The sequence below is a fragment of the Rattus norvegicus genome, chromosome 12 (genome assembly GCF_036323735.1).
Source record: "Rattus norvegicus strain BN/NHsdMcwi chromosome 12, GRCr8, whole genome shotgun sequence".
NCBI classification, from domain to species: Eukaryota; Metazoa; Chordata; class Mammalia; order Rodentia; family Muridae; genus Rattus; species Rattus norvegicus.
In genome coordinates this window covers 47,598,859-47,611,089 of record NC_086030.1, presented here as the reverse complement: position 1 = coordinate 47,611,089, position 12,231 = coordinate 47,598,859, and the positions used below count along the sequence as shown (strand labels likewise).

The 12,231-nt window shown below is 54.2% G+C and overlaps 1 protein-coding gene across 2 annotated transcripts in view; it reads right to left on the bottom strand.

Moving 5' to 3' along the window:
- Trpv4 (transient receptor potential cation channel, subfamily V, member 4) overlaps positions 1–11,929 on the bottom strand; it is a 38,983-nt gene extending 27,054 nt beyond the window's left edge. Inside the window, exon 1 of one of the 2 annotated variants that reach the window (XM_006249466.3) lies at positions 11,849–11,929. The gene's annotated coding sequence lies outside the window, so the exon portion shown is untranslated. The remainder of the gene's footprint in view (positions 1–11,848) is intronic. The other variant, NM_023970.1, reaches the window with a different exon arrangement.
- Between the last annotated feature and the right edge of the window lie 302 nt (positions 11,930–12,231).

Below are 12,231 nucleotides of genomic sequence, written 5' to 3'. Positions count from 1 at the left end.
CCAGCTACTAAAAGCATCCTTCCAAACACACTGTGCCTATCTCACGGGGACCTGAGTTCGGGAGAAAGTCAATTGTGGGCCATGTGCCTTCAGTGTGACCAACATAGCTGGCTGTTAGAGAGGCAATTGTGGGCTATGTGCCTTCAGTGTGACCAACACAGCTGGCTGTTACACCCCTGGCCAGAGCAGCCCTGTGGCCCTCTCCCAGGCACCGCAAGTACCTCGAGGAAGCTGCCATCAAGTCTTTTCTCCTCCCCCAACACTGGACAACATCCAGGTTCCTGGGGACCCCAAGTGAGGACACCTGGAGGGAGCTAGTCCTGGTCATACCACATGACCTTGACATGTCCACAATAATGATGATTAGCTCTGGTCATGTTGAAATAATTACAAAATAAATCAGCCATCATTGTTGGGCGTAGAGAGTGCTTACTGCATTGTCTGTCTGTCTGTCTGTCTGTCTCTCTCTCTCTCTCTCTCTCTCTCTCTCACACACACACACACACACACACACACACACACACACACATGTGCTCTCAGCCAATCCTGAAATGATGATCAGGGTCACAGAGCTATGCTCAGTGACACATGTAGCCCTACTGTACAAGCCAGTGACACCTAGTGGGTCCAGGCCAGGACACCATGAACCCTCCTCATTCAATACCCAGGGTAAAATGCAAAGAGGCAGCCCAAAAAGCCAATAGGGCAGAGGCTGACAAACCCTGTCCTGTGGGGTAGCGCTGCTGCAATTACCCTGTTAGGGATGAGGAAACCTCAGAGGCTCAGAGTCCTGAAAGAAGCTGCCTGAGGCCACACAGGCTAGTGGCAAAGCCAAGGCTCAAACTCGGTGAGCTGCAGAGCTCTGGCTTCCCGGTCCCTCTAGGAAGGACCTGGAGAAGAGAGCCAAGCTGAGCCAGAAGAGCTCAGGGAGGGGGAGCTTATCACCAGGGCCTCTACTCCCAGAGTCTCACATTCTTTACCTGTGGAAGGGAGGTCGGAAACAGCATCCTGCAGAGTAGGACACTGGTGACAGAAAGTAGGTCACATGTCTCCAGGGCACAACCCCACTGACAATGTTGCTTCTTGTATACAGTACACTGTGATACAGACTCAGACTGGGGTCCTCACTCTCCCCGCCTCCCATTGCCCTAAGGCCCCTGGGAAAGTTGGCCACGCCCCTCCAGCCTCAGCCTCACTCAAATCCTTCAGACGGTGAGGAGCAAAACTGTTCCCACTTCACAGCTGAGGAAAATAAGACCACCCAGGGAGCATATGACTTTGAAAAGGGTCCCGAGAAGATCTTTCTCCCATTGGTTGCGCGCAGGCGCTCACATACAATCTTTCTTCCCCTCGTGCCCGCTCTTTTTCTGTGGCCAGGAAGAGTTCACTCCCTGTTCTAATTTGCCCTGAAGGCTGTTATTACACATTCCGAGCCTGTGCCAGCCAAGCAGGGAGGGCCCCCGCAGGAGAGAGGTGGGGATGGGGCAGTGTCTCCTCTACTGTGTTCTGTTTCTTTCTCCATATTCACACACGTGCCAGCATGGTTTGCTGCTACCCCTATGGGAGAGGGTCTGGGATAAGCTGCATGTGAAGGAAGATGCCCTCACACAACATCCCCACAGGAAAGTTCACTTAAAGCAACAGTTGCCAAATATTTTAGTCTCAAGTGTCCCTACCCTGTTTAAAAAAACAAACAAAAAAAAGAAAAACAAAAACTATGTATCAGTCAGACAGGGTGATACAGGCCTACAATCCCAGCATTTGGGAGACAGGCAGGGAACTCAGATGTTCAAGACCATCCTCTGCTACATGGTGAATTTAAGAAGATGGGTCTCAGAAAAGTGTAAGGGAAACAAAGCCTATTCATCAATCGAAGCCAAGTGTGAGCTGCACATCTTCAGTTCCAGAATTAAGGAGGAAAAGGTAAGAAGGGCCAGCCTGGGCTACAAAGTGAAACCTGTCCCCCAGAAATCTATGTGGTAAACTGGCATCCACACAGGGAGCAGTTTCAACAGAATGGATTCAGGGAGCATACAAATTGCAGGACTTGTCCACTCACCTACTCTACAAAACTCTCCTGAACACCTACTGTATGCCAGGCCTGTGTCTAACCAGGGATACCATCAGGAGCAAATTCAGTAGCAATCCCTCCTTGGGAGACAACAAACTAGTCAGTCAGCAGAGTTAGCCGGTGGTATAGTCCCCAGGAGCTCAGGAGTGGCCCAGGGAAGCAATGTGGGATGTCAGTGGGACCCAGGTCCCAGGCAAGGTCTCTCTGCCTTCCTCTCTGTCCACAGAGGCCCAGACATGGTCCAAGATCATATGCTCCACGGTCATGATCCCTTGGCCAGTGGGGCGTGGCAAGAGGTTGCGTGCTGACATCATACATTCTGCAGATCAGATTCTGGGCCCTCTGAACAGCCTCAAAGTTCACCAGCCTCTGGGAGCCTTTGTTTCTGCGCCTGTTCTCGGGCAGAAGTTACCAGGTAATCTGGCACCTGACTGAGGCCGCCTCAGTAAACAGCAAAGGGTGCCCAGGATGCAGTACAGTGCGATCAGAGGGCTCTCTCGCCATTGTCCCCTTTGCACACACAGGGAGGAAGGAGGGGTGGGGGACATCCTCTTCACTCGAAGGGCTTTGCCAGGACTCGTGGAAACCTTGGCACAAGTCTATCAGATGCCGACCTCATTACGTGAGCAAAGAAAGCTGCTTAAACCCAGGGGCAGGTTTGGGCAAGCAAGACATCTCTACTCCTGGGGAGGGGAGCAGGGCGCTGGTTTTCCTCAGGTCCTTCCTTCTGGATCAACACGTTCTAAGTGGGCAATTATTGACCACCATATGTATGCATTGCCCCGGGGTAGACAAAAAGGAATGGAAACAGGAAACTCTAGTGTGGGTGGACAGGCTGGTGGCCTCTATTGTCCAGTCTTTGCTGAGGTCATCTGCTTCAATCCACTACTCAGGGGGAAGAGGTGGGAAGGCATCTTTTTGAGTTTGGTAACAGTCTGGTTTATGCAGTGAGTTCCGACTCTGCCAGAACTACTTAAGAGAGACCCTGTCTCAAAGCGGGGTGGAGAGGCTGGAGAAATGGCTGCTCTTCCAGGGGACCCAGGTTGACGTCCCAGCCTCCACATGGCAGCTAGCTCACAACTGATACCCTCTTCTGGCCTCCGTGAGCACCAAGCACACATGGGACGCACAGACACACATGCAGGTAAAACTTCTAAATTATACACACATAATTTAATTCGATATTAAAATAAATGAATTTTTAAAATAAGAAAAAAAGAACAGTACTTTGAAATTTTTTCCCTGGTTCTAAACTAACTCTGTGTGTTACAGAGAGTGGGGCAGGCAGATGTCACAGTGAGTGTGGCAGGTGACACATTTCACATCGTTATACATCACCTCCTCATCCCCTTCCAAATCCTACGCCCCTGAGGAGGGCATTCATTCAGAGTCACCATTCTGCCAGGACTGAACACCATGTGGGAGCACCAGGGACCCCTGAGGTTTCTGCAGGTGCAGGGCAGGGGAGCACCAGCCCTGGGGGTGGGGTCTGGAGGAGCAAGGTGGAGGACCAGAGCTCCCTACCTGGAGTGGCTAAAAGGTAGAATGTGGAGAATGCGGGCACACTGAGGACTGTGGGAACCCTGGCTCCTGTGGGAGCCTCCAATAAACTAGCTATCTGGTTCAGTCCTGGGGGGCAGGGTAGAAGGATGGGATGGAAGTTAACGGGTTCCAGACAAGGTACCAGCTGTGTGGTACCAGGCCTTCCAGATGAGGAAGCTAAGATCAAGAAGAGAAGCTGTACCACCACTCCCCAGCTCCCAGAAGCAGGGCAACACACCAGCACAGGAACTGGGTTTTTCTTTTGAGACAGGGCTTGTGCATGTCAAACTGGCCCTGGCCTTGCTGTGTATCCGAGGACTTCTGGTCCTCCTGTCTCTACACCCCCTGGGTACTGGGGTTACAGGCTTGTACCACCATAGCCAGTGTAGACATTGTTAGGGATTAAACTTAGGGCTTCATGTGGCCAAGCTAGGCAAGCACTTGATGCACTAAGCCTGGCCAGGACTGGGTCTTTGATGGCTATTTTACAAGGATAAGAAGACTCAGGAAGGGAGGGACAAGAGGAAGCTGTGGGACTCTATGATTCTAGATCAGAAGTGCCCAGGCCTGGGTTACAGCTGACTGGCATCCTCACCAGGGCACTGTCACAAGAGTTAGGTGAGACAGACTTGCACAACCGGTAGATGCTGGATAAGGCCAGGCTGGTATCTGAGCTTTTAATGCCACCCTCAAGTTATTATTACTAGGGCATACAGGAAAAGCCGGGAAACTGAGACTGTCAGGGAAGCTGAGTGGCTGGATTCCTCTTGGGAGGTGGACTCCGGCAGCCACCTCAGAGCAACTAACGGGAGCTCAGTCCCTTGGCAGAGTGGGACCTGCTGCCTGCCAGGATGTGGCTGCCCATAGCCCCCAAGCCCCTGGCAGGAGGCAGCAGGGCGCATCACGCCATGAAGGGCCCTCCCTGCTGGTATTTACCTAGTCTGTCTCAGCCCAGCCCACTTCCTGGTTGCTGCACAGTGGCTGTCTGTCCAGAGCAGACAGAGCTCCAGTGTCCTGCCAGGTCCCTCCACCTGGAGGGTGTCCCCTTCGATGCTCACACTGTCCAAGCAGGACACGGCTGGAGTGACTCACTAGCCCCAAAGAGTGCAAGGCCAACGTGGCCACTTAAGTCACTTGGTTTTCTCATAAGCCTCAGAAGGCTGGCCCACATCCCAGAAATACCCTTAGGAACTCTCCCTGGGGTGGGGACATCTGCAAAAGACCCCAGGTCTGGAGGGCTGGCCTGACTAGAAACCGAGTGACTTAGTAGAAAGGTGTGGCTGTTCAGACATTAAAAGTCACATCCTGTGAGACTCCATTTCCTTGCGGGGTGAGAACACAACCCTGGAGTTTCTGGTGACGTTCATTCAGCTGGCACAACTAGAAACCCACCGGGCTGTCCATTTTCAAAGCCCCAGCGGGTGCTATGGGATCACAGCTAAGTGACCCTGCCCTGCTCAGTGACCCTGATAGTCATAGCCATCCCCCTGCCTCAGCACAGGGCCTGGCACACAGAGACGGGACGTCTCTACTCTAGAAGGCTCTGTGTTCTCCATGCCCCCACCAAAGCCAACATCCAGCTTGGGAATGGTGGGGATGGAGGGATGTCCCAAGTCTGGAGGTCTCCTTCTCTGAACCAGCTACTGTCCTGGGGAAGGTCCCAGGCCACAGAGAAGTCTGGAAAGGGTTTTACAGCCTCAAGATATGGCCCAATCTATCCTGCCTGCCTCTCTCCTGTCACTGGGGGTCACACCTCCCATCTGGGACTCAGTTTTTGCATCCATAAAATGGGGGTAAAACTTCCTACCTTCTAGGAACGATTGTTCCTATCTTTGTTCTATAATTATTTGGTGTGTCATTTCCCTGCTTTAAATTATACTGCAGATGTGGTAGCATTCACCTGTCATCCTAGCACTTGGGAGGTGGATCCTTAAGTCTAAAGCCAAACTGAGGGCTGGAGAGATGGCTCAGCGGTTAGGAGCACTAACTGCTCTTCCCAAGGTCCTGAGTTCAATTCCCAGCAACCACAACCATCTCTAATGGGACCTGATGTCCTCTTCTGGTGTGTCTGAAGACAGTGACAGTGTACTCATATACATAAAAATAAATAAATATTTAAAAAATAAATAAAGCCAAACTGAAGAAGATCTTATCTCGGGACACCGAGAGCCGGGGATGTACCGGTGGCACTGGACACTTGGTTGGCACGTGCAAAGCCCCGGGTTTTACCCCCAGCACTACCAACGTAGTATCCCCTCTCTCAAGGGCTGTCGTAAAGGTGAAATGCTATCATTTGAGTCCTGCATGGTGTGCGGCAAATAGTAAGTGCTCAATAAACGGTGGTGGCTGTGTCACTGTATTTAACTTCCCCCTCAATCTACAGCGGGGGAGGGGAGTCCAGAGAGGTGAGGTGCTGCCCATTCTGCTCTTCTGAAAGGTGATCAGACTGCCCATCTCTGGGCTGGGGGACAGAGCTTGACCCTCAGTGGCCTAAACACCTCATGGCAATGGGGCTCGACAGGAAGGGACCCTGAGGCACAGACACTAAGTCCTGCCTGGGCACTGATCGCAGCCGCAGGGGTTTTCCTAGAATCATGGCAGAGACTCAGTTGGGAACCCTGTCCTCACGCAGTAGGGGCACTAAATAAATAGTGCTTAACACAGATTTTTTTTTCTTTTTTTTTCCGGAGCTGGGGACTGAACCCAGGGCCTTGCGCTTGCTAGGCAAGCGCTCTACCACTGAGCTAAATCCCCAACCCCTTAACACAGATTTTTATCTAAAGCCTAACTCCTCGAGCGAGGTACTCATGTCTCCTTCCCAGCGGAGTAAACCGAGTCACGGGGGCACGAAAGGATGAGCCGGATATTTCGGGTGATGGGGCCTGCCGCATCTCTCTTCATCTCCCTTATGAAGCAGGCAGCATCCAGATTCCCACATCACACCAGAGGACTGGAGACACCCAGACACACACAGCTGAGCTCAGCGTGCACCGGACAGAAGCGGCAAGGACTGAGATTGTCCAGGGTGATCCCCTGGGAATGCCCAGGTAGCTGGCATCATGGATGGTGAAAGGCTGACAGGCTTGGAGTCTACGTAACTAGGACCCTCTCAGTTAGACTGTTCCGTGCCTCTGAGCTAGCCTGCTCCGGGCCTCCAACCTTCAGCCTCAGAGGGAAATGACCTCTGCACCTGCTGTGGGATCCTTGGTTGCTGTGGGTGTCATAATGACAGAGTCAGAGACACACATCGTCATTCTCCTTAGGGACGACTGGTCTCCAGAGGAGAGCCTCCACCCAAGTGACTACCTACCCAACTTCTGCCCTCCTACCCACGAACAGGTAGTTTATTGAGCACATACTATTTGTAGGGCTGTCTGACCTATGAGATCCAGCAAACCCATAGGGTTCTACTTATCCTGAGTCCCTCTGCAGATAAGGTAACCGAGGCTCGGTTAGGCCCACACACATCTACTGGCTCTCAGTCAGAGCTTGTACTCTAGAGGGGTTCTGATGGCCCTCACAAGCTGACGTGTCCCTCCCTCCCTCCCTTTCCCAGTTCATAAGCATTCTCGAACCCTATCTGGGTCAAGGTGACCCAGGAGGTAGCCAGGCTAGTGGGTCCCCACCGGCAGTTAGCTCTGAGATCAGTTTCCACTCATCTCCCGGGGTCCCCCCAGAGCCCGAGGTCCCAGCCCCTTCACACATGCGTGCTTACACATGCACAAGCACAGGAAGACCTGCCCATGGGCAGTCATCTGTCCAGTCAGCCGGGTGGACCCCAGGCCACTCCACCCTCAGGAAAAACAGTTGCCCAAGGGACTAAGGAACCCTTTGTGCAGGGCAGGGAGAACAGTGTGCGTGTGGGGAGGGGAGCCAGCCTTACTCACTACCGAAGGAAGACACAATTCCCGTAGTCGCCTGGCCACCCCCTTCCCTCTCCACCTTCTGGGGCAGCTCCAACATCCTGACTTCATCCATGTGCCTGGCCTGGACTGTGCCTTACCAATCAGAGAACAAGACCAGAGAGGTGGGGTGACTTCCCAGGGCTCACACAGCTAGGCGTGGCCAGGGCCTGGGACAGAAAGGGGAAGCCATAGTCAGAAATGGGCTGGAGGGAGGGACAGAAGTGAGAGTCACAGCCAAAGGGACCTTCCGGCTTTTCTGCCTGACCAGCTTACAGGACCAAGTGACCCAGCATCCAGTGCACAGGACCCAAGGGCACCCAAGGCAAAGAAGCCCAGGGCCAGGACGGGGGTGGAAGCCAGAGTGGCAGGAACTTGGATGCTGGCAGAACTCTCCCTGATCTACACCAAGGGGTGACAACACTGGGAACAGAGAGGTAAAGACACTTCCTGGAGTCACACAGCAGCTTTCATGGCAAAGCCAAGCCAGTGGCAGGCTTTTCTGGGACTTGAGGGGACCAAGAGTTTTACCTGACAGACACAGCTCTGCCAGGAAGAAGCAGGTCCTCTAAACCAGCCGTTCTCCACCCGTGGGTCGAGACCCCCACAGGGATCACATATCAGATATTTACATTCCAACTCATAACAGTAGCAAAGTTACAGTGATGAATTAGCAATGAGATCGCCACACCCTGAGGAACTGTATTAAAGGGTCGCAGCGCTATGTGCTAGGAAGGTCGGGTCGCAGCGCTATGTGCTAGGAAGGTCGGGTCGCAGCGCTATGTGCTAGGAAGGTCGGGAGCCACGGCCTTACCTTTTTCCCTTCCTGTGATGGACACCTCAGATGTAAGGTGTCCCCAGTGGGAACGAGGCTGTCACACGTGACCAGGCGACAGAGGCCGACTGAACTGGACACATCCACAGCGACTCCACAAAGCATGGGAGTACTTACTCCGATGCGCAGATGGGGAAACTGAGGCTGGGTGGACAATCCACTCCCTGGGAGCCAGCTGGGGCTCAAACACTTCTAAGTGTTAAGCCAGGAGAGCGGGAAAGGTTGAGGGCTCCTGGCCCTCGGCCACTGTGAAGTGCTGCCCTGTGGCTGGAAGGCTCCATCCTCCCTTCAATGCAAGTCTAGCTTTGCCCAACGCTTGGCATGGAGGGCGCCCAGGATTCCAGGAAGCATGCCCTGGAGAACCCGGGTGAGGTAGGAGCCCCAAGCTTCAGGGTCTGTCGGCCGGGGGCTCAGGCTGGCAGAGCAAACCTGAGAGAGAGCCCCTTTGACAGACAAGGAAAATGAGGCTTGGAAACACCTGGCAACCACCCTAAACTCCCGGCAGAAAGCAGCAGGCTTAGGTGTTCTGAAGCAGCCCACCTTTCCCTGATGGTTGTAGGACCTCTTCCTCAAGTCTCAGGTCACCCCACCACCACCACCACCAAAAGAGTCACAATAAATGGGGACAGGCCACCGCACAGATTAAGGTCATGGATTTGGGAATCAAACCATTAAGACTTGAGTAGCCCATTCAGAGCTGAGGGAAATGACTTCACCCTGCAGACCTCAGTCCTTCCCTCTGAATAATGGATCCAAGCTTTGTTACCTGAATGTACTGAGAGCATTTACCCTAGCACCTAGGACATAAAAAGTACTCAGTCCATTCTTGTACCCTAGTAACTGGTAAGGCAGCCCAGGGAGGACCAAGGCAGACTGCATCTGTACCCAGAGCTCACTGCACTAGCTACGTCGGGGGCCCAGGGCCACAAGGATCTCCAGAGATCAGAATTAATCTTTAACAGGTGCTCCCAGTCAGTGAGGTGGAACATTCTAGAGGCCCTGTGGCATGAAACAAATGTTCTCTCAGATCCCCAGATCCTGTAACAGATAGGAACCCATCTCCTGGGTCCTGTTGGAGAAAGAACGGATGTTCTCCCCAACAGTCAAACAGGGAGAAACTGAGGCAGGAAGCAGGGCCAAGGCCCATAAGAGATGCCTACTCTTTTTTTTTTTTTATATGTTATACACTGTAGTTCTCTTCGGATACTTCAGAAGAGAACATCCCATTACAGATGGCTGTGAACCACCATGTGGTTGCTGGGAATTGAACTCAAGACCTCTGAAAGAGCAGTCAGTGCTCTTAACCGCTGAGCCATCTCTCCAGCCCCAAATGCCTAGTCTTACAGACCCCCTCCCCTGGGTATACAAAAACACTATGAGCCTCTGAAAACATTTGCTCAAGGGTTGGGGTGTAGCCCAGTGAGGCCTCGGGTTTCCTGATATTACCCTGTCTCCCCAGCCTGGGGACCTCTGAGTTTCCCAAGCCATACCCTGCAATGCGTCCACTCTACAGCTAACAGGATCTCGCTATACCACACAAACAAAGGTAGTGCCCTCCTCCCCCAGATCCCCCACCCGCCAACCCCCCCCAACAACTTTTGGGACTTCCAAGTTGGCTTTGGCCTGGCTCACACACTCTGGACAAACGGAAGTTTCTCTGCTCCCCACACCCTACAGCCCCCAGCGAGGAATAGGCAAGACACGCCTTAGCTAGTGCCAGTCCCTCCTGATACCCTCTCCCCTGGTTCTGCATTTCTTCTTCGAGGTACAGCCCAGTCTCCACCTTGATGGAAGGCACCTTGATCCCTTCTGGGTCTGTCTTCCTCCCTCAGCCCTTCTTTTCTGCATTTAACGACGTCGACCATCTGAGTGCATCCTGGTAGCCCTTCCTTCCCATGAGACAGTGCTGCCCGCCAGAGAGCCACAGCTGTGGGAGGGACACTCCTCAGACTATAACTGGGCCAATCTGAGGAACCAGCATCCTGTGGCTTCTGAAGAGCCCCTACTGGGGACAGGGAAGCAGGTGAGACCCAGGAGGGGATGGAGGCATCTGGATTTCCCCAGAAGTCCAGGTACCTTCTCAGGGTTCAGAGAAATCCTCCAGTACATCTCAGACCCCTCTCTCCAGTGAATCTCATGCAAACGCCCTCCGATGCCACCATCCCTTATGGCTTCAAAATGAGCCACAGCAAAGCCAAGAGGCATGCTTGCCTCTTTTTTTTTTTTTTTTTTTTGGTTCTTTTTTTCCGGAGCTGGGGACCGAACCCAGGGCCTTGTGCTTCCTAGGTAAGCGCTCTACCACTGAGCTAAATCCCTAGCCCTGTATGCTTGCCTCTTTTTAGGGAGTCCCTGTTCACAGAGACTTCCAAAAAATCAAGAAGGAGGGGGTCTCCCCTGGTCTTCTCTATAGCATACAGGAGGAAGGCATTAAAATGGCCTTTTCCTATTCTCTATCAAGACAGTGTGGAAACAGAATGGCCAGCTCAAACTGCTGTGACAAACTCCTCCAGGGGGTCCCCCAACAGCCCCACGATGCGTTTCCATAACAACATCGGAGAGGAAGAACTGAAGTTCAGGCAGCTAGGCGACTAGGCCAAGGTCACACCGCAGAGGAGGGCAAAGCATGCCAGGAGCCCACCCAGACTGCACTCCTAGCCTGGTGGTGACTGACAGGACCCGGGCCTGGCAGGCACCTCACCTTGGGCAGCACCAGATCTGAGCTGTCCCCACATGGCCAACCGCCAAGGCAGCCGAGCTCAGCTCTGCCAGGGTTTCTTACCTCCTTGAACAAAGATCACAAGTGGCACGTGCTCAGAAGTTCAAGGTTCACGCCACCCCCTCCCCAGCCCCAGTGGAGGAGCCAGACTTCATTCCTTAGCACTTCCTAACCCAGGCTGCGTGCCGCACTTGGGGAGAGCATGGCCGATGAGCAGCCAGCCAGCCCCCACGTTTCAAACCACTAGGCTCCATCCTTTCCCCAAGCTAGGGTTTCTTCATCTACACAGGGCACGGGGAACGGCCGGGCTGGGCCCTTCTGGAATGGAAGACAGCCTCAAGGGAGTCTGAAGTTGGATTTTCGGTAAAGTGGGGAGTGTGGAAATCTGGAAATCTAGGCGGCCACCTCGAGTCTCCAGGGTGATGCTTACGTTAAAGATTTGCACCCTTTCCTACCGAGCCATTTCTCAGAAGCTCCAAGAAGCGGCCCTGGAAGCTGCGGGCTTGCAGTTCCCTCCCCTGAGCCCATCCCTGCCACGAACCCTAGGTGGAGCTGGTCCCAGGCAGGTGGGGGTCCCTGGCCTTCGGTTTCCGGACTCGGGTCTAGGTGACCTAGATCTGCACTCCCCCAGGCTCGGGTAGGCGCCCAATCCACAGGTGACCTTCGTGGTGGCGTCACCTCCCGCTATCCCGCGCGCGGCGGGGACCGCGAGCCTCGAACCCGGTCATTGGGAGGGGTCGCCAGGACCTCGCGGACCCCTTCCCCGGAGCGGCCCCACTTACCTTGGGACGCGGGCGCAGCGCAGCCGCTTCCTGATCCCGCCGCGTCCTCCTCCCGTTGCGCTTCGGCCCCGCCACCCCGCGGGGTCCCGCCCACCCGCGCCCGCCCACCCCAGGGTCCTCCCCGGCCTGCGCGCCGCCTCCTGGCTCGGTGCCTCGCTCTTCCATTCATCCCTAGTTCCTGCGCCCAGGCCATCGCCTGCCCAGTCCGGGAGCCCGCTTGCCGGACAGCTCACACCCGTCAAGGCTAGCCCGCGAGGCACGTAGCGGACTGTAGAGGACTCCCTGCCACCCACCCACACTCTACCCACTAAGCCGCTTCTGGACCTCAGAGTCTCCACTCTGAAGCTCCACCTAGCCATCATCCGGAAGATGCTAGGGGCACC